The sequence below is a fragment of the Oxyura jamaicensis genome, chromosome 5, assembly GCF_011077185.1.
Source record: "Oxyura jamaicensis isolate SHBP4307 breed ruddy duck chromosome 5, BPBGC_Ojam_1.0, whole genome shotgun sequence".
NCBI lineage: Eukaryota > Metazoa > Chordata > Aves > Anseriformes > Anatidae > Oxyura > Oxyura jamaicensis.
This window is the reverse complement of record NC_048897.1, coordinates 50,588,988-50,613,871: the sequence shown is the minus strand read 5'-3', so window position 1 is coordinate 50,613,871 and position 24,884 is coordinate 50,588,988. Positions and strand designations below refer to the sequence as shown.

The following is a 24,884-nucleotide window of genomic DNA, read 5'->3' as shown; positions in this document are numbered from 1 at the left end:
GTACTGGAGAGATGAGGAACTGCAGGTTCTGTTTTCAGTCCTCTCTCTGATCTGGTATTTGACCTTGAGCGAATCATTTTACTTGTATCTCCGCTCCTGTGATCTCTTCATCTCTATGTATAGTGGATGTGGTCAACAGGGACGCCAGAGATTTTGGAACCTCAGCCATCCGAGGTGCCATATTAATGCAATCCTGTGCCTTGGCTCTGCCCCTCAGCAGGATTTTTGGGGCACATTGCTGTGCTGACACAGTTACACTGCTTTTTAGCTTGAGGCTGGTCTTGAGGATCTTCTTGTAGTATTGCATTATACAGAATAAGTAGTTTCTCCATCACTGCCCTCCTGCAGGTTGCAAGAAAGAGGCCTTTGTGGTTTGCTTCAGGGAGTCCTGGTCCTGCTCTCACCCTGGATGATCTGTGGTGCCCCCGCAGGGACCTGCGTTGCTCCCTCTTTCTCTCTAAGCAGACATGAACTGCTGAAATCTTCTTTTGAGGAGGGGGGAGGCTTCTTCTTATAGGAAAGAAACCCTTATGCTCAGGCTACCATCTGGTGATCCAACTTAATTCCCCTTTTCCCAATGCCTTCCCTTTGCATTTCACTCTTCTCAATGCCCTTGGTTCTGAGGATTTCTCCGGTTCCTGTCTCTTCCTGCAGGCTGAGGGTTTCACTGGGCACGACAGCACAGCACACAGGTGGGATGACGGCTGCATGACGAACCACTGTCCAGGGTCCATGCCACAGTGCCTCCTGGATAGAGCCACACCAGGAAAAAGAGCTTGTTTTTCTCTGCCAAGGGTAGCAACCACACAAACGATGACAAAGTGTGTTTAGTTACTGTGCTGGGGAGGAAACACCAGTGGAACAAGCCAGCTGACGAGGCTGGCACTGTGCTGGGGAGGCGGGTGTTCCAGTATCGGTCCCAGAACACCTGAAGGATCAACCCCTTACAGACGCTTCTAGTAAACCCGATCAAATATCCTAGTAACTCCTTTTGCCCGTCAACTGGGACTTAAATAGATTTTAAAGCCAGAAGGTCTACCAAACAAGGTCGCCAGTGGAGGCCTGTGTATTTTTTTAGCCAGTTATCACTGCAGTAGAGCTATCAATCTGTCAGTGCCACGAAGCGGTGGCTTTCAGCGCCGTGTTGGTGGACATCTCACATCACCCACCACAGCGGCGTTCAACCCCAAACCTCAACACCCCAGGGCGAACGAGGGGGCCACCTTGAAACACCCCGGGCCTCAAACCTCGAGGCACGGCAGTGGGGAGAAGCCAGCCAGGACCCCGGGCCCTGCTCTGAGGCGAGCTCGGAGGCTCTGAGGCGAAGCTCCGAGGCTCTGAGGAGGGCTCGGGGGCCCCAGGGAGGGTCCCCAGCCCCTTCCCGGCGCTGCCTGGCGCGGCGGGGCGGCCGGTGCCTGGCACGGCGCGGGGGGCGGGCGGCGCTTCCCCGTCCCTCCCCGGCGAACCGAGGCCCGTCCCCGCTCCCAGTCCCCGTCCCTCCCCGCTCCGCCCCGGGCAGGGATTGGAGCTGGGCCGGCCCGGCTCCTCCCGCCGCGGCTGCTCGGTGCAAGGAGGTTGGGGAAGAGGAGGAGGAGGAGGGGGGGGATCCGGCCGCGCCGAGCCCGGGCTGGCGGCTCCGCGCAGCTCGCCGCCGGGACGCCCCCTCCTCGTCCCCGCCGGAGCTCGGCAGCCCATCTGCGGGTAGGCTTCTCGGGCCGGGTGGGTGGGTTGGAGGCCGGCAGGGAGGCCCCCGCACGCACCGCCCAGCTCTCCCAGCCGGCCATGGCGGCTGCGGGGGCCGCCGAGGGGCTGCTGGCTGCCCGCCGGGCCGGGGCTGCGCGGCGGAGGGCGCCTCCGGAGTCGGTTCCCCCCGGGTCGAGCCGCCCTCTCGGTTTCCTCGGGGTTATTTTCTCCCTCGGGAGCCTCGTTCCGCGGCCGGGGAGGGGGTGCTGGGTGTGCTGCCCCCTTCCCCTGGCAGCGCTCCCCGTGGCCTTCCCGCCCGCTGGCTTTGACAGCGGGGTAGGGCCGCCCGTGGGCTCCGCGGGGTCGCAGCCGTTTCCCGGCCATTTCGCGGGGCTGCCCCGGCCCGGGTGGCTTCCCCACGGGTGGCCGAGACCGGCTCCTGCTTCCTCAGCCCGTGGGCAGAGCGCTGCCGCTGCCCCCGGTGCTCTCCTGCGCCTGCTGGCCCTCCGGAGAAGGGGTCGTGTCGGTCTCTCTAAATGCGAAAGTGGCCCAAAAATACGGCTTGAAGCAGCGCTGGGTGCCGCGGGTGGTGCCTCTGCCAACGCCTGCACGTGGGAGTGGTGCAAGGAGCGAAGGAAAGGTTAAAAGTACAGTCGCCGTGGAAGTGATTTCTTCTCCAAATTACTTCCTCCAAGGCCTCGCTCGAAGCAGCGAGCGTTGCGTTTAATTCCTTCGCTAAACCGAGGTGGCTGACTTCCTTCCAGTTGGAACAAAAAAAAAAAATAAAAATCACCTTATATCAGCTCAAAACGTGGGGACAGCGCCTTGTCCTGCGAGGTGCACCAGCAGGCATTGCTGCTCGGAAAGAACTGGCATGGATGCGGCTGGCAGCACGGTCACGGCAGCTCCGGGTTCAGTGCGGGCTGTAAAACCTGCCCGTGAAGCTTTGTAAATACCCGAGTGGTTAACCCTGCCGTGCTGCATGCTATCGGGGTTAGGCTGCTCTCGGTATCCAGTTTTGGTGGCTCTCGAGATAGCCGAGGCGGCTTTGAACTGGCGAGCTCGCGGGGTAGGCTCGAGGAGTTGCAAGCCCTTAATGAATGTTTGCGTAGTGCTTCGTGTCTTCTCGGATGAAAGGTTTTACATAATTGGCCTTTATGATTGTCTGTCACCCCCAGAGAAGAGCCAAAAAAAAAAAAAAAAGAGGAGGAAAAAGAAGTCGTGGAGGTAGGCAGCTGTTTTGGAGGTCCAAAGTCGAAACCGTAAATGCCTGTAGGTTGTTCATGTTGTTACTGCCTAATGCGGTGGCAGCAAAATGACTCACTTGGGAAAAAAAAATTAAATCTATTTCTGTGCTCCTTTTGAGCAATGTGAACAGCACAGTCGGACAAATGACATCCTGCATACATCTGAGCAACTTGTTCTTTGGTGAGCAGTAGAATTCCTAATGCGACTCCAGCTACACCAGCGTTGCTTTTTGCACTTGAAATCTTAACTGGAAGCCTTTTTTTTTTTTTTTTTTTACAGTGTTTTGATTCCTTTTTAATAAATGGCTAATCCCTTGCTGCAGGGGATGGGAGTGTTTTGAATGCAGTGTTTTTGGTCCTGAGGGGAGGGGAAAGGGAGTGCCCTGTATTGCTTTCCAGCAGCCGCCCGCCTTCCCTGTGCCTGAGTGAAAGAGCCTTATTGACTGGTTTTGAAGGTAATGTGCCCAAATTCTCCTCTTACATGGTAAAACCATAAATTTGCTGTAGCGCAGCGCCTTTGAGGGGAAGAGATGGAATGTCAAGGAGTCTGTGCTTCATCAAGAGCAGGCTGGCAACAAAGGCAGTGTCTGTTAATTGCATCGTGCTGATCAAAATCTCCCCTTTAAACGACAAAGTCCCGTTTTAATAGGTGTGAAAAGTTGTGGGATTTGATTTAATACCAGTGTCTTAAAATCATCTCGCACGCTCTGTATGACTAAGTTGTCTCTTTCATATTTAATTGGAGAACAAGCAGAGGTTGAAGAGGAAGCTTTATATGTTTCCCTGGCTCTAAATGCTCTTCAGAATCTTCACTCCATTTAGATAAGGATCGTGAATGTGCGTGAGTGACTTGTCAAGCGCTGAGCTGCCACTCATTTTCTTACAGGCATATAAAACACCTTTGCTTCCCTTAAAGCTGGAGGCTCATCCCATAGCTCCTGCAGGTGCGTACCATGGTGCTGGACCACGAGCTCTCCGGCCTCCTCGAGTACCAGCTCGCAGCCAGAGCCTTCAGCATAATGTGTTATTTTAGTTTCTTGACACCCTGTAGCTTAACAAAACAAGGGATTCAGCGTAATCCTCAAGCACCGGTTGCTTTACTACCCTCAGATACTGCGTGTTTCAGCATTTCTGTGGTGTCTTTTCATCTCTTCCCCTTGCCCATCAGGGCAGTGCAGGTTCGATACCTGCTTGTAGTGAAAGGGGCGGTTTTTCTTTCACTCCTTACAGTCGAACCTACAAGGAAAACACGGGACTGGTACTAAGGCTGTCATTAAAGATAACGTAGCTTTGGAAGAACGCGTATATCTTGACCCAATCTACTGCTTTTTTGTCCCTTGTGGATTATTTGGATTTAATACTAGGTGTTCCTGTCTGTACATTTAAGCTTTGAAGGAGGTTTTAGTCCAGCGAAAGTGGCTGGTTAGAGATCTGCTGCCTGGTTTTGTAAGCTCTGTGGGGAAGGAGGCACAGGAATGTTGCTTTGGTATATGTGGCTGCTCCGTTTTTATTTGTACCACGTTTTACTGGACTTGTTTCCTAAGCTATTTTGGCTCTAACTTAGCAAAGTTAGAATCTATTAAAGTCTGTGTGACAGACTTGAAAATTTAATGCGTGAATATTTTTCTCTTAATAATGTCATTTCCCCCCCCAAACTCGCACCCAAATGAATCAGGATAACTGCCCATCATGTAGATTCTGGATCTAGTTGAGGAATTAGTATGTGTTCATTCCCCAAATAATGATCATTATGATATATATTTTTTTCTCCCTGCTTGTAGCATATCTGCTGTATCACTTGCTAGTCCTGCTGTTGCAGTCTTATGCCTGTAGCATAAATGGAAATGCACCAGGGTAGGAGTGGTGGTTAGTTTTCATCTTGCTGCTTTGGGCACCAAAAGCATTAAAACCACAGCAGGATTGGCTTTGTTGTAGGGTGGTCTCGTGCAGCTTGCATCAGTGGCACTTGGGTAGCCAGTACCTGGTGAAAGCTGGGTTTCTGCAGCGTCAGTGCAGTGGGTGTCAGAGGCAGATGGATTAAATATAGCTCAAGGATGCCGAGACTTGTTGCAATTGCACCTCCTGTTGCAGTACAGAGGCAAGGTGAATGTTTACACGGATCACCTTCCTACACATCCGAGGCTCAACTAACCCCTTTCATAAAGAGTTGCTGCTGGGCAGCTGCGTGGCTGCCTAATAATGGTCTTGGGGTAAAAATAGACCACAGAGGGACATGTAAAAGTGGCTGTTAAGAAAATTTCATTTTTTTTAATTATTCAGAAATGGCTGACTCTTACCTGGGGGTGCAGAAAACAGCGTTCTTTTCCATATGATTAACAAAACCTGCTTCAGAAGCTGCTACGTCTGCAGTTCGCAGCAAAGTACTGGCATTTTTGGTAGCACGGAGGCTGAATTTCTGCCAGTTGAAATCTTGGTGTCCTAATGTGCCATTCTTTACAGTGCTTGGAAGCTAATATACAACGTTCTGCCTCGCAGCAAAACAACTAGTGATTAAAAATGCAGCAGATGTTGTGGTTCACTTAACTACTTGTTCTTGCATCATTCAGGTCATATCACACAATTAATGTTGCTAATGTCCAATGTAGCTTTTTCAGTTTTAAGAATGGAAATTATCTGAACTACCATGGGATTTATGGAACTGTTTTGGCAGGCGCTGGGCCATGCAAAGTGAATTATTCAGAAGTGTTTTCATCCTTTCCCCTAAAGTGGAGAATCTCCTCCTTATTTCTCAAATATTATTTGTTCGTGCCAGGTGGGGCTTTCATTTCTGCAGCTTTTCTCACTTTAAAAGTCGAAGTGTTTTCTTTTGATTGCTTTGAGATAAATGAGACTCCCTGGTTGAGAAGGGGGGTGGGAACACCCCAAAACCACGGTAGGTGTAAGTGCTTGCTTTCTTACATGCAGTATTTCGTTTGGCCACAGAAGTGTGCTTGTGGGAGAGTTCTCGCTTTGTTTCAGGCAGGGTTGCCTACTGCTTTCAGAACATTGACGTTCAATGTTGAATGATTTTGGTTAGTGGTATATATATCTAGGATGTTACACATTTGCCTTGTAAATGAGTTGGATTTAGGCTTTCCTTTCCCCATTTTATGTCCCTTTAACATTTGGAGCTTTGGGGTTCTTCTGGCAGCACGCAAAGGTTCTGGAAACCTATTCTGGAGCTACAAAGCAGCATAAACATATCAGGACTTGTGGCTTGCTTTAGCACCATCTTTTCTATTTGGAAGCTGGTGCCTCTGCTGTAAAACGAGAGGCTTCTCCATCGCTTCTTGTAACTGATTAGGGTTGACCTCGAGATGTGTCCGCTCGTCCTGGGGTGCTCCTGGGCAGGTGGCCCCCGAGCATCGCAGCGACTGCCCCCTGTAAACACCAGGGCTCGTTCAGCCCAGCGCTGAGAAAAGTTGCTGGGTCTTTGGGTGTCTTTGAGAGGACTTGCTGTACTGGGGCAGCTGCGGGCTAGTGTGCTTGGAGAAATTAAATCGGGAATGTAGAACGCAGGTTGAGTATTTTGGTCAAGGGCACGCGTGGTTCAGCGTCCTTCGGCGCGCTGCTGCAGAGAGCTCACAAATTGCCTGCTTAGGAGAAGGCTGTATTTAAGCTTGAAGTGACAAATCAGAATGGAAGACCTGGATTTGTGCATTGCTCTGTGTGATATACAATATATGATAGATACACCTCAGAACCTGTGTTTTTTTTTGAAAAATAATGGGCAAAAACTAGAGACTTTTCTGTTGAAGCACGTTCTTTGAACTTGCAGTTCGGATACCTTTTCATTTGTGCTCTGTCGATTAGCACATCAAGAGGATGCATTTTTAGTCAAAGCAGACATTTTTCTTCGGAGAAACCTGTTTGGACTGTTAACACTAATGTATTTTGCTGAGAGAGCTTGTTTCAGCTGAACTGTTGGTAGATAAACAGTTGGCTTGAAAAATGAAGTCTTAAATCTGTGCTCCCCCGGCCTCTTTAGTGTCATGTCCAGAACGATGGAAAAGAAGTACTCAGGTTGGTTTTTGCAGATTTCTGATACCATTATGGGGTGCTGTACTTGCAGCATTGATATTCGGGATAATATGTTAAATCTCCAATTGCAAAAATAACTTCACACACAGCTAATTCCATCTGCTGGAGAAATAAGAGCGAGGCTGACTTCATCGCTTAGTTGGGACCTGCTTATTGCTGTGCTAATTACTATGTATGAACTCTGCAGATTTGCATATTTCTTTGGCAAACCGAAGTGGCAGCCATTTAACTTAGGATCTTATTAACTTTAAACATCCCTAGCAACTCCAAGCTACTTCCAGCTCGTCTTGTGGTGGTTTTTATTATTTTGTGTTGTACAAGCTTTGATTTAGTGAGCTCCAATATCTTTTTTTATTCATCCTTACGATGACTTACACACGTAACAGCAGCCTGCTGCCATTCCCAGTAACTTTCGACCTGGGATCTAACGCAGAATTCCTCCTGTTGTTCAAGCAGAAAAAAAAATGCTGAAGTAGAATTGTCTTAAAATGAATGCTAAAACAATGAAATTAAAAGGGAGGCTTCAGTCGCTGTTCTGTGGTGTTTGAAGAGCACTTGATGTGTTGTAGGTGTTGACAGGTTTTCAAAAAGTAACCTTGGGGAAATGAGGGCACGTCAGTTCTGGCCCTAATTCTGCTAAAAGCTGGTCTCCTGGTATGAATGCTGAAGCTACGAAGAGTTTGGATATAAAGCCATCATTACAGATGGTTACTAAATGTCCTCTGTTACTAAAAAGCTGATTTTGGGCACGTTTTTCAGCTTCTCAAGGTGTCCGGCAATGCCTTTGCCACTTGGTTTGCTTTTCTTCTTGTGACTTCCTCCTTTCATTGGTTTTGCAAGCTAATCAAGGGCAGCCCGTAATCTGCGAAATATTAAAGTGGTTGGAATTTTACGCGAAGAAATACTGTCAGCTTTAGTGGTCTGCCGTTACGGACTGGCTAATGTCCTCCTGGATGCACTGGACTGAATTCACGTGAAAATTTGAGTTCTTCTCCCTGCATTATGGCGTTAGGCTGCTTTGTCCCAGTACCTCAGGAAACTTCCCATTTTGCTATGTGAAGTTTCAGTGCCGTGTCTTTGTCCCTGTTTCCTCCTCCCTCCCGTTCTGTCGATCACTGAAGAGTGCGGTTTCTTCTCTGGGATGATCAGAGTTCTATTGCTGGGCTCTTCAATTCCTCTCGAGCTGGCAGAAAACCAGAGTAAAATCTTGCTCATAAGTCACTCTAGAGATTTCTTTGTACATGCTATTATTTTCTCTGCATGGTATCATCACCGAGAAGGGTTTATTTCTATTTTTTTCAAGTTTAGACCCAGCATAATTACATTTGTGTGCACTGTAGGCTGGGGTGTTGCTGCTGTCCAGCCCAGTAAGCGATTTGGAGGCCCTCTCAGGCAGCTCACCACTTCCAAAAGTTCTTGTAGCATCAAAGGCAAAGGAGGCAGCTATCCCTCTGCATCTGGGTAGGTGAAACAATTTTCTGTTGTACCTAAGCTTCAAAGAATAGCTTGTGCCTGTGGTTTGGCTTTCTGCAACGTGTCCTACTTGAGGCTATGTTTTAAAAAGAGTCTGGGTACTGGGTTGAACCAGGCTTTGGTATGGATTGGGCAGTGGTTGCTGGTGTTGAACCAGGGTTTGAGCTCCTCAGCTCGGGTACTGCTGCTGTATGGCCTTCTAGAGGCAACCCAGCTCCCTTTTGATTTATAAAGCTCTTAACTAAGGTCTTTGTTCTGAGCTTTGCCTTAGCTAAGTCTTCTTTCCATCGTGAAGTTGGAAAACTCTTGCCGCGACTGTGGTCCTCGTGTTTACGTCTTCAAACAGGCACCTCCTGTGCTTCCTCCCTTCCTGGCTCTGAGGCTGAGAGAAGCTCCCTGTAAGCACATGTACAAAGCTGCTCCGTGCCCTCTTCAGCTGGCCTGTGCAGCTTTTGGTATTTTAGCCGGGATTTTCTCCTGCATTTGTCTTTGACCGCCAGCGAGTGCTCCCTGCCTGGGCAGCACCCTGAGTCACAGGTCCAGGCGATCCTCTGCTGACCACTGCGCATGAGCTAGCGGTAGCTCGAGGGGAACGTTAGGGAGTTGGTAAGTGAACCCTAAAAATCTTTTAAGGCAAGTCTGTGCTCTGCAAGTGGGTTTTTCTAGGCCTCTCTTCAACCATCGGAGCTTACTGTGAGGTGTGGCACAGACGGTTGTTTTCTCACTTTTCTTTTTAAAATTTTAATTTCTTTCCTAAAGGAGGGTGGCACTCTCCTGTCATTTTTTTTTAAATGAGGTAACTCTATCTTAATATAACATGTGAATGAAGTAAAGCAAAGAGCGCTTGCTTATGCACCAGAAATGTAAGTAAATCTGCCACCCCTTTGGAAATTTCGGCCTTTGGAGGATCACCGATAGCACTGAATCCATCTTTGGCATTAGGGAAAAAAACAAACACACATAAACATGTTTCTCTTAGAGTGCTTACACGTTTTTTTAGCAGGAGGGTGGCTGCAGATGTAGTCATATTAAAGCGTATAATAACCCGCTTTAAATTGGTGTCTCAGCAGAAGAAGCTGGGGACGTGGCTTTGATGTCGGTTACGGGGAGTTCTCTTTTAGCACACCACTGCAGGCCTGTGAATGGGAGCCCGGAGTGGTTCGAGCGGTGAGACACGCTCCCTCGCTGATGATGCACGAGATGTCCCTGGCAGGAGACTCAACCAGTTCTCCTAATGACTGGCTTGTCGAGCCCGAAAAGCTTACGCCATTGTTCAAATGGTGTCCGGTGATATGTCAACTGTAGGCCTCAGGGTGAGTTGTAAGATAAATAGGACTAGTTTACATACCTCTGTAACAAACGTCTCTGCAGAACTTTGCATGCTGTTCTTACCCTAAAAGGTTTTTTTTCCCCCCACGGTTTTCTCTTTTTGGATCAGCAGATGTGGCCGTAGAGGAAAGGTTTGTGTATTAATGTCATGAAGTTAACTGAAATACGGCTTCATCCCCCGGCTGAATGAATCTGAAGAAGTGAAGGCACCAAACAGCGTCGTGTTGGGATGGTGCTTTTGTCTCTGGGGAATGTATTTCTAAGAAATTTGGAAGAACTTGTTATAAAAAAAAAATGTCTAGGAACTTAATCTGACTGCGAAATCGTTGCATCTGTAGGGGAGCCAGACAGAGAAAGTTCATAGACGTTGCTGCTTATGCTAATACCGGTTATAAGTTTGGGTTTTTAATTATCCTTATTTTAATTTTTAGGGGCTGGGGAATTCCCCATCTCTTGAGCCTTTCCTTGTGTTACGTTAGGTCAGAGCACACCAGAAAGGAGTCTCTTTGTTAAGAAAAACAACCAACCAACCAAAAAAACCCAGTAGTGTAGCAGTTGGTGGGCACAGCTAGGAGAACTTTGCTGGGGTACAAGTGAGGCAAAGCCTGGTGGGGGAGGTCGGATATTGAATTAGGCCAGCTGGTATCACTGGGTTGGAGGGAGGAGAGGAGCTTTTGAGCATGACTAACTGGCAGAATTTTATCAGCATTGCGGAGTGGAAGCAGAGGGTTACTGGGAGCTGCAGTTTGGCTTTGGGATGTCTGGGGCTTCTGACGTTTCCCATATATAAGCCTCAGCTGTGGAAGGAACCACCTGCAAAGGGCAGGGCTCTAAGGTCAGGTAGGGTGCAAATTGGGTAAAATGAGCCAGCGTTTTCAGGCTGGGCTCAGTGAAGCTCCAGCAGGTTTAGTTCACCCAGAGGGTTTATGAGGACACTCCAAGTTGCATGCCAGTAGGAGCAGCAGTCCTTTTTCCCTTTACCAGTGCCTTTACTGGAGCAGCAGGCACGTTAACCTTAACGTGTGTGTGTGTGGGTGCCTGAGAACACATCCCAGGAAGCAAAGCTTACTTCTGGGGAGATGCTGAGCGTGCCTTCCTGGGTCTGCCAGGGCCAAGCCTGGCTCGTTAGCAGCTTGTGACAGCTCTCCTTTGCTTCGTAGGTATTTTAAGTGGCGAGGGTAGCAGAGCTGGAGGGAGATGTGATAACGTCTGCTTGCTTGCTTTCTAGGGGGAGGGAGGAGGAGGAGATGGACCTAATTGCATACCTTCCAATTGCAGTTACCTCATTACTGAATTATCATCGGAGCAGCCCTGCAGCCTGCTCTGATAGCAGATAAGTGGTGTGTGGCTCGCAGCACTTCAATCTAAACAAAACTTAAGTGCTCTTTCCTTTTTCCCTGGAGTGAAACTGTAATTTCGTTACGTGAATGTTAGCCAGGGCAAAGTTTTTTTTTTGCAGCTGTCACGATGTTTCTCTGGGTTTTGCGCATTTCAGAGGTGTGTCTGCAGCGTTATGGAGCACAAATACCCTAAAACACTGCGCTCCCTTACCTGGCAGCTTCAGCCGAGCCTTCTCCCAGAGCTTTGCCAGGTGAAGGTGTTGAGCACTGATGCTGGATGTCCCAAAGGGCTGAGATATAAAGCATTTGGTTTATATTTGCTTTCTACAGAGATGCCTGTTAATTAGTTTCTCCCTCTGCTTTAGGTCCTGAATATCCTAGGTCCTAAGGCAACAGTCTGCTGCTTTAGGGTCGGAGCCTGAGAGGTGAGCGGGCAGCTTGTGCCTGCGTCACCTTGGGCCCTTAGATGCAACCCCCAAAAAATACTGGGCAAATCTTCAGAGGGGGACTTGGCTGTCTTTGAAACAGGATAAAAGTGCGTTTGTGCATCGGTTTGTGTCCTGATAAATAGCTTGCTGGGCCTGATGTTTCTGGAACAAGGTGATGCTGGAGCAGCTGCTTAAGGCCACGAGAGCACCGCAGGCGAGTGCCTGGGTTTTGCAGGAGTGGGCAGTGCTTAAACTCCTGTCTGGGTAACGTTTTATTTTTGGACTGCCGTGGAGCTGTTAAATCTGATCCGTTCCTAAAGAGACAGCTGACTGTGTGCAGCCTGAACCGGGCGTGATTCTTTGCCTCCGATTTTTGACTCGGGTGGAAATGGAGTTTGTGTTTTAATTCGATCGGACTCAACTGTCGCTGCCCCAAAGGGGGTCGGTGCTTGCACACTGTGCCTGGGCTCGAGGCAGAGTGCTCTTGGCTGCTCCTTGCTGTAAGCATGGGAACTCAGGGCAGGGTGATGGGAGGATGGTAATGCGCTAGGACGGATATCTGATGATGTTTAAAACGTCTTGGGAAAGAAAATTGTAATGTGCTTTTTTACGTTGATAGTTTTTGTAAGTTTGGGCTGTGTTGTGCTGGTCGTAACTCGGCTCCTGGGCTGATCTCGCAGAACAACTCCGCGCGGATCTGAGCGCAGCACTAAGTTCTTGGGATAGCAGGAGGTGAAGCGGTGGTGAGTTTCAAAGGATTACAGTCCGAGGCCCCTTAGTCAAGCCTTGCATTTATTGAGTGGCTTTCAGAGAGAAAGACCCCCACGTGCTTTGCAAACTGGCGTGTACACAGGACTGGAGCGGATCCATGCTTTGATAAGAACAATATGGGTCTCTTAATGAGACGAACAGCATCACCTCTTTTAAGGAGGCATTTATTTGTTTCTGTGGGGGTGAAACAATAACGTTTTCCTTGGGAAATCTGCAGCTGATCGCTCCTCTGAATTCACTTTTGTCCCCTGATCTTACGGGGACAAGAGTCTGGCAGGTTGGATCGGGTAAGTGAAAACGAGTTTCAGTCCTGGGGTGCTCTCTAGAAGCAGCCTGTTGGGGACATTAGCCCAGCTTGTCCTTGGCCACGGTTTCTTCAGAAGGTTATAGGCCACGTGAACCTTGTGGGAGAGCACGAGTGCCTGGCTGCCTTTTTAAAGAGGTCTCTGTGTGGCCTTTCCTTTGTAGGAAAAAGAAGCTCAAGGATGGACTGCAATGCCATTTCCTCATGCTTGCCAAGCTGCCCTGAGGGTAACGCAGGTAGAAAGTTGTCTTCCCCATGCTCCACTTCTCAAATTTTGTTAACCACACTTCCAGTGGCAGCTGTCTACCCTTGGATCTCTGCCCCTTATTTCCCTCTTTGTGGTTGAAGCGTGCCCTCAGCCTTTCCTTCCTCTCTTGTGTTTGCCTTTGGGGTGCGATCGCCCCTCCTCTGGGCAGCTGGGAGGCGATGTAGGGTCGCTTCCACCAGCGTGCAGCTGGTGTTTGTGCAGAGGGAAGGGAGAAGCTGGCCGACTTTTAATCTCAATTTACTAGGTAGTTAATAAGAAGGACCTCTGCCCCGAGAAACTCGTTGAGCCGATGTTATGTTGCAGGAGCTCCATGGAGATGAAGCCTGCCGGCTTTATTTTGCTCTGAAATCCACTTGGCTTCAGGTTGCCTCAGGAAACTCCTGCAGCCTCGGAGCGAGGTGTAAGGGCTGAGGCTGGGGTAAGTCTGGCTGCTTTGGTGGCCGAGAGATGGCACCGGCACGTGGAGCTTGCTGTTCACGAGCCCTCGCGCTGACAGCAGCCCGCCTCTCATCTGCTTTTTCCCTTTATAATTCACAATTTGTTTGTTTTTAAAAGCAAAGGAGGGATTGACATGCTGCTTTCTCCGCAATTTGTGGTCCACAGCAGCAATCGGCTGTCGTGGTGCTTGGCTCCGGAGCTGCCTGCGGTGCCTGGTTGTGTAAGCTGGTATTGCTCAAGCGAGCAGGGACCGAGTGAAGGTGTTTGCGCCAGCCCTTTGGAAACTGCTCTAACTCGGCTCTGAATCAGGCCCGGCTCTGAATCAAGCTCGGGCTCACGCTCCGACAGGTTGTGGAATTTATTTATACAACGCCACCGGGGTGTGTGGCATGGCGGAGCCAAATAAACAGCGGTTCCCAGCCCCGAGGCTCGTGTTTGGTGTTAGATAACACGGCATGGGGTAATTATAACCGGGGAGCTGGGCGGAGGGGTTAGGAGCCAGGGTTACATCCGCGCTGAGAACACGCAGCAGCGTTCCTTGTGGTGCCTGCAGCTCGCTAATGGCCCTGTTAAGAAATCGTGGGTGCGTCTGAGGTTATAGGAAGGATGGAGGTCAGCTGTGCAGGAGGAAGTGTTTGGCGAGTTACAGAAGACGTGCGGATTAATAAGAGAAAGCGGAAGGAGGCGAACTGAAACCGGCCGGGTGTGCGGGGAGCAGCCGCCTTTACGCGCAGCCTGGGCTGCAGGGCCTTGGGTTTGGGTGTCGGGGAAGGCTCTGGAAACCAGTATCCAGCCCCCTAAGTGAGGGCGCTCGATGAGAAAGGAGGAACAGGTAAAGCAAGGGGGCTAGCACGGCTGCTGCGTGCTCCTCTTTGCTATCCCTGCAGCTTGGGTCGCACGACGCCAAAGCAGCGTTTTCCTAGCCTTGCAGTGGGACCTGTCCTTGTGGCAGGGCAGCCGCCTTCGACAGTAATTACTGGGCTCTTTTGGGGTCTACTGGCTCAGTCGGCACCGAAGATTCCCTTGAATTGGTGGTGTTCTGGGGGTCAGCAGTGTATTGATCGTTCCCAGGTACCCTTTGCGTGGGGTCAATGAGCAGTGTTCCTCGGCTGGCATTTGTTATGTGTTAGGCTGGTGGATCTTTTTGGTTTCTAGGGCTGGTTAGTCGTTGTAACGCCATTAACTTGTAACTAATTTCCTTTTTCCTTCCCTTTTGCTCTTCAGAAATGCCTTTCTCGTGAGTGTGCAAGGAACCTACACAACTGTAATGTCTAACACTACATGGGATAACAACTGTGTGAAGGTACCACCCTTTTTTAACTAATACACGACTTCGTTATAGGTTGGGTTAATGATGAACTGGTCTTTGCTTCACAGCCAAAGCTCAAAACTGAAGAAACATGTCTTATTCAATGCCTTCTTTTCCAGAAGGGTGATGGCACTGTGACACCATGCTCTCGTTTCCAGAAAGACCATGTGCAACCTAGCACTTGATCAGGGTGCCAAGGGGGCCACCCCTGTTTCTCTGGCTGATCTCTCTGGGCAGCTCTGGTGTTGCCTTAGGAGCAGATGGCAGCTTCTATTCTGAGAGCTGAACTTTCCTCATACTTCGTGGCCATCCTTGGAAATACATTGCCCTTCTTTACCGATGCATCATGGCTTGCCTCTTCGTCATGACGTTAATGACAGCCTGGGTCATCTTTCTCGACGAGAGGCTTCCCGGCCTATTTATGAGTATTAAGATAAAGTGCAGTTACACGTTAAAGTTTGGGTTGTGATGTCGTAGCTGTTTGTGCTGCATTAACCAGCTCTCAGGCGTTGGCTTGATCTGCTGCCTGATCCCGCAGTGATGCCATAATACTGAATTTTGGACTGCCCTGTACATTTCCATGGCAACAGACTGATGTCACAGACTCAAGGACATGACTTCAGTGTATGATCATGCAGAGGCACGATCAGATTTGGGAAGGAGAAAGCTGACTAATGCACATCTCAAAAGCAAACAAGGGGAATGCAGGTTACGGCTGACCAAGCAAGGTGTTTCGGTATGAAAATTCCCCTCTCAGACAGGGGAGGATCTGATCGTGTCTTTAAGACAGGAACATTCATCGTGGGGAGCTTCTGTTTACAGTGGATAAACAGACATCTTGCAGGTATCCTGTATTTTTTAAGCAGGTGGTGTTCTGGGGCTGGGCAACTTGCTCGTTGGTTTCAGACCTTTGATAGGGCGACTTGTTTTTATTTTAAAGAACTTCTCAGTAGCAGAGCCTCTTGTTAGCATACTGAGACCACTTCTCCTTGCTTAATGTTGTTCAAATAGTTTAATTGGTTTTCCAAAGCTTTTATTTTATCCATAACATTGGAAGGTGAAAGGGGAACTCTGCATCTGCATTACGGTCACATTTTCCTATATCCTATTAGCAGATTCCAAGATTGTTTAATGTGATCTCCACCCATTTCATTTGGCTGCAACCTTTGCTCCCATGAAAACAAGGCTGATTGTTCTGAATTGCTGTGTGTATGTGCTTTGGCACGGCATGAAGGTACCTATAATAACACAACCATTGTCTGGGAAAAAAAAAAAAAAAGGCAGTTTGCAGCAATAACTACAAATAAAAGGGTGCAGCACTGGGGCAAGGACGGAGAATGGGAGTTTTCCCACCCGTTCCATACAGCAGCTTCTCGACGTGGTCACCCATCTGCATGGCAGTGCTGTGGGCTTCAGTGCAGGATGGGAATACTGGGAATAAGGGGCTGAAATATTTGCACGTTGTTCCAAGTTTCTCTTTCCTGGACGCGGTTCCATCGCTCATATCTACGGACGGGGAGACTGAATGACTTTTGCACAATGCGGTATTTTATTTGCATGCTGTGAGCAGTTTAACAAGTGTATGTGCTAAATGAAGCATTCCCACTTTCAGCTAGCAGCTGACGCACCCTTAAAAAAAAAAGGGAGGGGGGGAGAAACCTGCCTTTGGGTTGAACAGTGGGGTTTTGAGGGGTGACATTGTGCTGTGTGTTAGAGCGGATGGGTGGTTGTGCCAAGCCTGCATGCTAACTCGAAACGCTGTGGGATTTAGCAAACGACCAGCTAAAACTCCTTCGTGCTGAAGTAATTTTCACTCGTCTCTGCGCTTGCTGGAATAGAAGCTGTTACAGGGCAAGATTTGGAAGTAACCTAATTGTTTTGAATATTCAGTGTCACGGGAATGGAGGATATTTAACAGAACCTGGCATTTCTTACAGCAGTTTGGTTGCCTCCCAGGACAGGAAGCTGAAGAGTTTTTTTTTTTTTTTTTAAAAAAAAAAAAAGAAGCAGGGAAGGAATTTAGCAACCATCTCTCTAAATCAGGATGCTTGGATTTGGTGCCTGGCCTTGAGCTGAAAGGGCTGGAAGCTCTGCAAGATTTAGTGGTTCACGCTGCTGGGCAGCGAACAACGAGATAATGGTGATGGACTATCAAGAAGGCAGCCTGGCTAAAAAGAGAGGCTTTGTGATACGGTAAAAGGGGAAGGAAGTCTGGAGAACTTAGAAAAGTAACAGATGTTTGTGGAGGTGGGGGAGAACTGTGCTATCCTCGGAGCTTGCTCTTGCAGTGGAGCCAGCAGAACGAACTTGATACCAAACAAAAGTAGGCACACCCAGTATTTAGCACAGCGATCCTGGAAAGCTGCTCGTGGGTGCAGCGGTGCTCTGCTGTCGGACAGATGTTGTGTGGTGACATCTAAGAGAGGCAGAAGTGAATAATACGAGCACCTGGGAGTTTGCGCAAGGGGACGTGTTAAAGTTTTGGAGGTGTTGGATGCCTCTCGTCAACACCACCAACAATGCTAATGGGTGTATGAAACGAGACTCAAAGCAGGAAGCCAAGAGGGATGTCAGTCCCTGAGAGGGAAACAATGACAGAAGATGCATTAAAAAAGAGGGAGAGGTCCCTTGTAGGGTGTGTTTATGGACAGCGATGACTGGAAGCGTGATAAAACAGCTTGCTAATCCTGTGTATCAAAGTATGAGTGGCAATGTTTTTTTCAGGTTGTTGAAACTTGCATGTGGATTTTTTATATATATTTTTTTGGTCTTACTAATAGGTTAATCCACTGTAATTGGCTGTGAAATAAACCCAGGGGGATTTTCCTGTCTGTGTGTGATGCACAGCCTCTTTGCCGTCTACTTGGCAACTGTACCTTCAGGTAATTAAAATCTGGTTTTTAAATCCACTGTTCTTTGAACTGTTATTTTTTGCATCTTGCTGCTTCTCCGGGAGCAGTTGGTCACTCTTCTGGCTAATCTGTACAAACCAAGATAATGGAGTATCAGGAAATGAAAACTGCAGACAAATCTTTGTACTGTGAAAAACAACCCAAGTGCTACGAGACTAGGTGAGCGTGTGAGGCACACACCTTATGCTGTGCTCCTAAGGATAATTTATATTTCCCAGTCCTTCATGGAGAATGTGAAGTTTGCTTTGGTTCTTTAAGATCTCATGTCACTTGCTCCTCTAAAATCAATAATCAAACTTCCACGGCTGCCTTCTCCGAGGAAGCACTTGTAATTACCCTGAAATTACAGGAGTTGTTCAGCACAGGGATCCTCTGGTTTCAGCACATAGTTTCATTGCTCTGTAGTGTTTTGAGAGGCTGAAGGGTGGGATGCAGCTACAATGAGTTTCCAGATTCCTAACAGTGTGAGGGACTGTTTTTAATACTGATGATAAAAACAGTTATTCCCAGTTGGAGGTTAGTCAGTGGTACAATTATCAGAGCTATGAAATAGTGCAGGGATGGCTCAGAATGGAAAAAAACTAAGGCTTGTAACTTACTTTCTTGAGGGAGCTGTTTCAAACTATTTCCTGCAAGCTCACAGAAAATTAGTACGAGATGTTAAATGAAGAGAGATCAAGCTGATACAGCCTGATTATTACTTCAGTAACTCAGTTTTCAGGCTAGCAAGCTTCAGCTGGCTTTCAGGGAAGGGATTTGGTAGCAATTTGTTGACAAAAGCCAGCGCGATGAGTAGGAACTCTGGAGCTGGCATGTTTAATTTGTAAGGTTATGTTCTTCTGTTGTACGATGTGCTCACACTGGCTGCTCCGTTGGGAAGCCTAAAAATGTGCTGAGTATTTTCACAGGAAAGTAACAAAACCCAGCTCAAAATCTGGTTCACTTAAACCACCCTTTTTAAAAAAAACAGTTTTGGGTACTCTTATTTTCTGCTTGGTTTCCTGCTGATTTGTTTCGTTATTTTCATTCGTATTTTTAATGCTTTATCCAAGAGGTGGAAACCCTGAGAAAACGATATTGTTTGTGCTGGGGAAGGAGTACTGAGCTATATAGTAATGCATATTTTCCCCATCTGCCTTGTTTATAAGGATGTTTTTGCACCGAAAATCTTAAAGTTGTGTGAAACAGAAACAGACCTGATGTTTTCAGATGAGCCTGTAGGTAAGTTCATACTTCAAAACCCAAAAAGAATTAACCCAAAAAAAATTTCATCAAGAATTTTGGGTGTCCTGCTGTAGGTATGTGCTTCTGAATTTTGAAGATAAGGATGAAAAGTGAAAGATATGCAGCACCAGTTCCCACAGTTAACAGAGTACTTGAACACGCGGAAGTTTAGTTGATAAATTTTTGGCTGTCTTTTTTCTTTGAAAACTGAATTATGGCAGAATTTATGCTATGCTTGGAATTTCTGAAAATTTAATGGTGTTAGTTGCTAGGCATATCAAGTACAAGGCTTTGAAAAAATGCAAAACTATTTTTTGCATCAAGTAACTCTGAGTTATTAAAGGCAGAAGTCTTTAAAATGTAGCCAAAAAAAGATCTAAAGATCCACGGAATTGGTAGGTTTCAAAATTAGCTTAGATTTTTCAACAGCCTTTTGAAACAATCATATAAAAAATACTGTTTTTAATGCCGGTCTCTACTGCCATTTACCTGCCAAAAAAACAAGCTTATCTGTAGCTGAGTTAATTCAGCAGAAGACGTTCTGTGTATGTTCTGTTTAAAAGAATTTTTATAAAAACAAGCAGATACTTTGGCTGGGAAAGATTTTTAGCACATGCTATTGCCTGCCTTCTGTCTTCATCTCCAGCACTTCAGCCTGAACGTGTCACTGGTCGCATGCCTGTGCTTTGGAGTTTTCTATAGACTTCCTGGTCTCTTTGTCCAGGTTCTGTGTTTTGCAGGCTGCAGAGCATTTTAGAGGTGAGGTACATCCTTGGCATCCAGTTGGTGTCCCCTGGATCCTACACTGCATTTGTGTGGCCCTAGCTCTGCTCGCTGATGCTCCGCTCTCTCCCTGTGCGTGCTCCTGGGCAGGCTCTGCTCTGAGCAGTGGTCTGAGCAGTGATCTGCATTGTTTGTCTTATTCCTTCTCTTTCTGGTTTCAATTACACCTTTATTTTGCTGGCTCTGACACCCTACTGTCCTCTTTCCATGCCATGCATGTGTGAGACTTCATGTTGCAGGCCTGGGGCTCTTGGAGAGAAACTAGCACAATGCACGGTGCTAGGTGAAAAATAGGCTGCTGGAATGAAATGAGGGGGGGCTGATCCTGCCTGTGGTGAGCCAACATCTCCGGCACCACAACAGATTAATCCTCTAATAAAGGGAAGATTGGCAATATCCAACATGGCGCATCCTCGGCCTTCTCCTACAGAGGCCTACCCCCAGCCTTCTCCTACAGAGGCCACCCCTGGTGTCTCCCACCACCAAAACCCTGGGGCTGGGATTACTTGGTAAAAAGAGGGCTAAACCTCTGAGTCCAAAACCTAGTCTGTCTTCCCTTTCAGGCCTGCTACTTGGGTGTGGACATATGAATCGTACCGAAGTTGGATGTGGTATTCCAGGTTGCAGCTCAGATTAGACAGCTGGGAAAGACGTAAGACCAGGCTTCTTTGGTAGAGTCAGTGCTGGGTTTTGGTGCATGTTTTCTGAGTTTTAAGGTGTATGTTTTGTAGCATATGGCTATGGTGGTATGGTGATACATCTGAACCAAGTTTATGCATCAGAACAGCATTTTCTTTTCATTAATGCATCCGTAGACCGCATTAGAGCCTGATGCTAATGAGTGATTTTTAATTATTTTTTTTTGGTTTGAGACTGTAGCCTGTTCTTTGTGGGCATTTTTTTATTAAGTGAGATACCAGTGGAAAGGACAGTGAATCCAACACTTGTTGAGAGGGTGTGGGTGGTGGTCTGCTTTTTGTGGGTGGCTTGTTTTGAAATGCTCCTAATAAATCTGTTTTGCTATAAGTTTTCTGTCCTTAACAGAAACACCCTTAGCTATAAAATGTTATGTGCAATATAGTTTGAGCTTCCTATTGCTTGTAATCTGTTCTGAAGTTAGTAATACTTAATCTTTTTTCCTAAATTTATAAAGCACAAAGGTTTTGTAAACTGCTCACTTAGAAATTTCAAATTTCAGAGTTCAGCATTTTTACATTGTCCTGGCAAGATGAAAGATAGTTTGCTATGGAAAAAAAAAAAAAAGAAGTTTGGGCATCAGATGTCCCCCAGTTTAAACAGAAATTTGAAAGGATTTTAAAATTTCATGACAAATCGTGAGACACGTTGGTTTAAAAATTGTGGAAGATGCTAGTATGTGAAAAGAGGGTGGATGCAGGAGTATATTACAGAGAATCGGGCATTTTGAAGTACAGAAATAGCACAGTTACTTATAAAACACTTTTGCAAAAGTACCGTTATCTTTAATCTAGTGTTTCTGTTGCTGTAGCAAGGCTTCCAGTTGCTGAATATGGTTTTGGAGACCCCTAGGAAAAATCTGGATGCTTTTGAGATGCGTAGTGAATATCGTAACTTCTCAATTCTGCAGTGGGCTGGCTGGATGAATCCACCTTTTGTCCTTTTTTTTATGACTGGGATTTGTTGGGAAAGAGTCTGCAGCAGTACAGGACAGAGAAATCCACAACGTAGCTGTTTGGTTAAAGGGAAAGATTCTGCAGAAATAAACAGAAATGAGGTGCAGCTTACGCTGCTGGACCTGTGCTCGGCGTATGGAACAGGCTGCATGTGAAAGCAGAACTGACATCCAAAGGCTGGTCCAAACAAGTCAGGGCCGTATTCAGCAAATTAAACATCAAAGCTGATAAATTTGGTGTTAAATACCAGCTGACCTGCTGTGGGGTTTTCCTTATTAACAAAGTGCTATAGAAGGAACTGGATTTGCGTATTCAGTGGCTATCTTAGAGGTGAGCTGTGGGTTTAGCCTTTTACTTCAGAAGCCATTTCATACCCCCCACAACAGATGTGCAGAAACTATTACTGCTATGCCTTGTATGCCATGGTGCAGGGGGACTTCTTGCCTTATACTGTCAAGTATGAGATATCTGGTTTCCTGCTGACACTTGCCAGTATATACCAGTAAAACAGCCAGTCCTGTACTGGAGTACGGAGATTCAAAGGTAAGTTTATATTCAGAGGAGTATTGCAAACCAGTTTTATTCTCACTGGGTTGTAAATGCTGTTGTTAAAGGAGACTTTAATTCCAAAAGTGGGTTGTGTTGTAGTGCTGGATCTCTAACAAACTATTACTGGCTAACTAGCGAGTAATTACCGTCAGGCAGACCGTGTGATGGTCCGTTTGGTAGTTATTGCAGCAAGACTTAACCTAGCAGGCGTGTGCCAAAATGAGTCAAGTGAACCTCCCCGGCCAGGGTCCCTGGCATCCAAAAGCAAAACAGGGTGATGAAATTGATGTTGACAATCCTAATCTGCAACGTCATTGTTCTCATAATCGGGATCTTCTTGAGCAAACTAACGTTGTGTTCTTGAGAAAGATCGGAGTCTGCTTCCTGGTTTTATCTGTCTCCGGAGTGGGACAGGTTGCTCTCTGTTGGTATCCCAGTTGATCAAGTCTGTTTGGATTTCTCTTCCTGGTGTTTGTCCTAAAACTCCCAATTTAACGTCATTTCTGCATCTTTCAGTCATTTCTAGCGTGCCCTGCACGTACATGAGCAATCCAGGGAGACTTGAGCCTTATAAAACCAGGGCACAACGTCTCCAGAGCTCTGGGAGTGCTCGCCTACTATTTTTGGAACCAGCTCTATTGCTTCTATAATAGGAAGGCTTCTGGAAGCTTTCTCCTTCCCCTCGCCCCAAGAAAGTAGCCTTTCAGCTGAGCTTCCATTAATTCACAATCTGCATAGCAAAACAAATCTAGTTTTACATGCTAAATAATTCAGACGTGCCTCACGCGGCCCCGAATGCAGGGCATGGCAGCCTTTCCCCGGACCCTGCAACCCAAGAGCCCCGCAGCTGCAGCCCTGCTGGGGGACGTTCAGCCACCCCCTGCTTATCATTCGGGGCACGCCACACGCTCTGCAGTGACAGCAAGTGCCAAAGGAGGTGGCAGCTATCGAGAAAGCGGAGTAATGTGGCATCTCTGGGCGTTTGTCACCAGCACCGCAGCAGCGCTGGCACACAACGGGTTCCCTGGTTTTGTTTTCCTCTTGGATCAAGCAGAACAAATCTAATGAGCCAGCTCTCAGCTTCCCCCTGGGTTGAACAACAGATGATGTCCTTAACTGAATTGGGCAGGGCAGCTGAAGCCTTTCAGGAATAGTTGAGCAAGGGAAACATTTTGTTGTTGTCTCCAGTACTAAAGTACAGGGTCAGCAAGGGGCAGCAGAGCTTATCTTTTCCTTTTCTTCCCTTTTGAGATTTTCCTTTAGAGGGTAAAGGGGGCGATGTTATCGTTCCAACACTCACCACACCTAAAGGAGAGAAAACACGAGAGCTACAAAAGGGAAACCTTTCGTTCTGTATTGACCTGGTCTTGGAGGGGAAGACAGGCTCTCCCTGTAGAGCTTTGTTAGGAGAAGCTCTTCGTATGCTTATTGCTCCAGCAGGTAGTGATGCTTGGTGGTGGCGAGCCCTCAAATGTTGCTTTGGAGCTCAGGCACTTGTTCCCCTCTCCAAAACGCTGTTTTGCATTCAAAAGTTTATTTCCATTGACTGGAAAGAATATAGAAAGCCCTTTGTGGCCAATGCTTCTCCCAAACTGTGGATTTGATACAGTTGAACCCAGCCTCAGCTGCTGAAAACCTCATCCTGCTGTGCTAGTGCCTGCTGGGCTCAGGGAGCCTGCCCCTTGGGGTTAATTTTCTCCTCGTTTAGCCCCTCGAGCCGCTTCAGATGGAAATGGGACAGTCTTGATACAAGGGAGGACATGAAAGTGTTGGGAGGAAGAGAACGAGACCCGCGGCATGGCAGGAATTAGGGTAAGTGAAATGTCTGTGAGGCTGTGCTGTATTCCCCAACACCCTGCCCGACTTCAAATGTAGGTGGGAATCTCCACGTTTCGGTTAAATAACTGCTCTTTCTGGTGTAATCCGGGGAAAGGAATATGGGCAGGAGCTCGGAGGAGGGCCGGGCTGAATTTGGTGGGGAATAGGCCCAAGGGCAGAGGTACTGAGAGCCTGCCGCTGGGGCTGCTCTGGCTTTTAGTAAGGAGAAGCAGCGGTAGCGGCAGGTTTTAGTGTGCAAATAGACACAGGAGGCTGCGCCTGTTGAGCCCCCGCAGCAGCTTTATTGCTCTGAGATTAGATAACCTCAGGTCCGTGCAGAGATGCAGCTTCTGACCATCGAGCAGGAAGCTGAGCACGAGGCTTCGGGAGGCAGACGCGGCGGCGGTGGTGGTGGCTCCAGCAGCTCTCTGCTGACAGTAAAAGGCCGGTCTGCGGAGTCCGACAAGACTCAAGAGAATCTCATCTGGCTGCGGGGGTTAATTAATCTGTCTCCTGATGGTTCTGAGATGGATGTGGTGTCTTTAGGAAATAACCAGTTTCATCTGAGGGTCGGTTTCCAGCTGCAGGTGGATAGAAATGCAAATGTGAGTTCACTCTAAAACTCTTTGGGCAGTTTTAGCTAAATCATGCTTGTTTTCTCTTTGCTTGAAACCGTTCTGTTAACAAAATAAAATCTAGCTGATGAACTTGGTGCTAAAATGTCATTCTTTAAGGTACTTAAAATAGGTTGGTATTACCGTGCCTTTCTTTCTAGCAGCTTTTTTTAATGTGGTTTTCCCCCTTGTTCTTTTCAGACTCCTGCTGTGGGGTTGGGTTTTGGTGCTTTTTTTTTTTTTTTTTTTTTTCCCCTTCCACTTTTTGCTTCGTCTTCAGCTTGCAGTGAACCAGTCTGGGAAACAAACTGGTTGAAGAAGCTGGAAGAGTGGTTCTTCCTGCCCCTGCTGGAACAGCAACGCTTTGGTTTGACGTAAAATAAAACACAGCATTGAATCCACCCTGCGAAATCCCAAATCCTTGCTGCATTTGACTAGAAAGCAAAAGGGTTTGGATGCAGGGGCTGCCACGGGCTGTTTGATTTGGCCAAATTTGTGTTATAAGGCCTCAGCACTGGTTAAGTCCCTTCCAGCGACTGTGTTTTGGTATTAATTCATCCGAGTTTCCCTTTGAAGTACTTGTCTTTGCTGTCTTCTGCATCCTGGCTGTGGTGGAGGGCTCAGCCCTCGATCCCACGCTGCTGGGGAGCATCCCAGAGCTGGTCCCTGTCTGGGGGCATCCCAGAGCTGGTCCCTGTCTG

General features: G+C 47.5%; 1 protein-coding gene across 1 annotated transcript in view; it reads left to right on the top strand.

Annotated features, from left to right (window-relative positions):
• Positions 1 to 1,535: 1,535 nt before the first annotated feature.
• The window catches only part of FBXO34 (F-box protein 34), a 37,298-nt gene continuing 13,949 nt past the window's right edge, over positions 1,536 to 24,884 (top strand). Inside the window, exons 1-4 of the mRNA XM_035329036.1 lie at positions 1,536 to 1,701; positions 8,312 to 8,432; positions 14,547 to 14,625; positions 17,412 to 17,513. The gene's annotated coding sequence lies outside the window, so the exon portion shown is untranslated. The remainder of the gene's footprint in view (positions 1,702 to 8,311; positions 8,433 to 14,546; positions 14,626 to 17,411; positions 17,514 to 24,884) is intronic.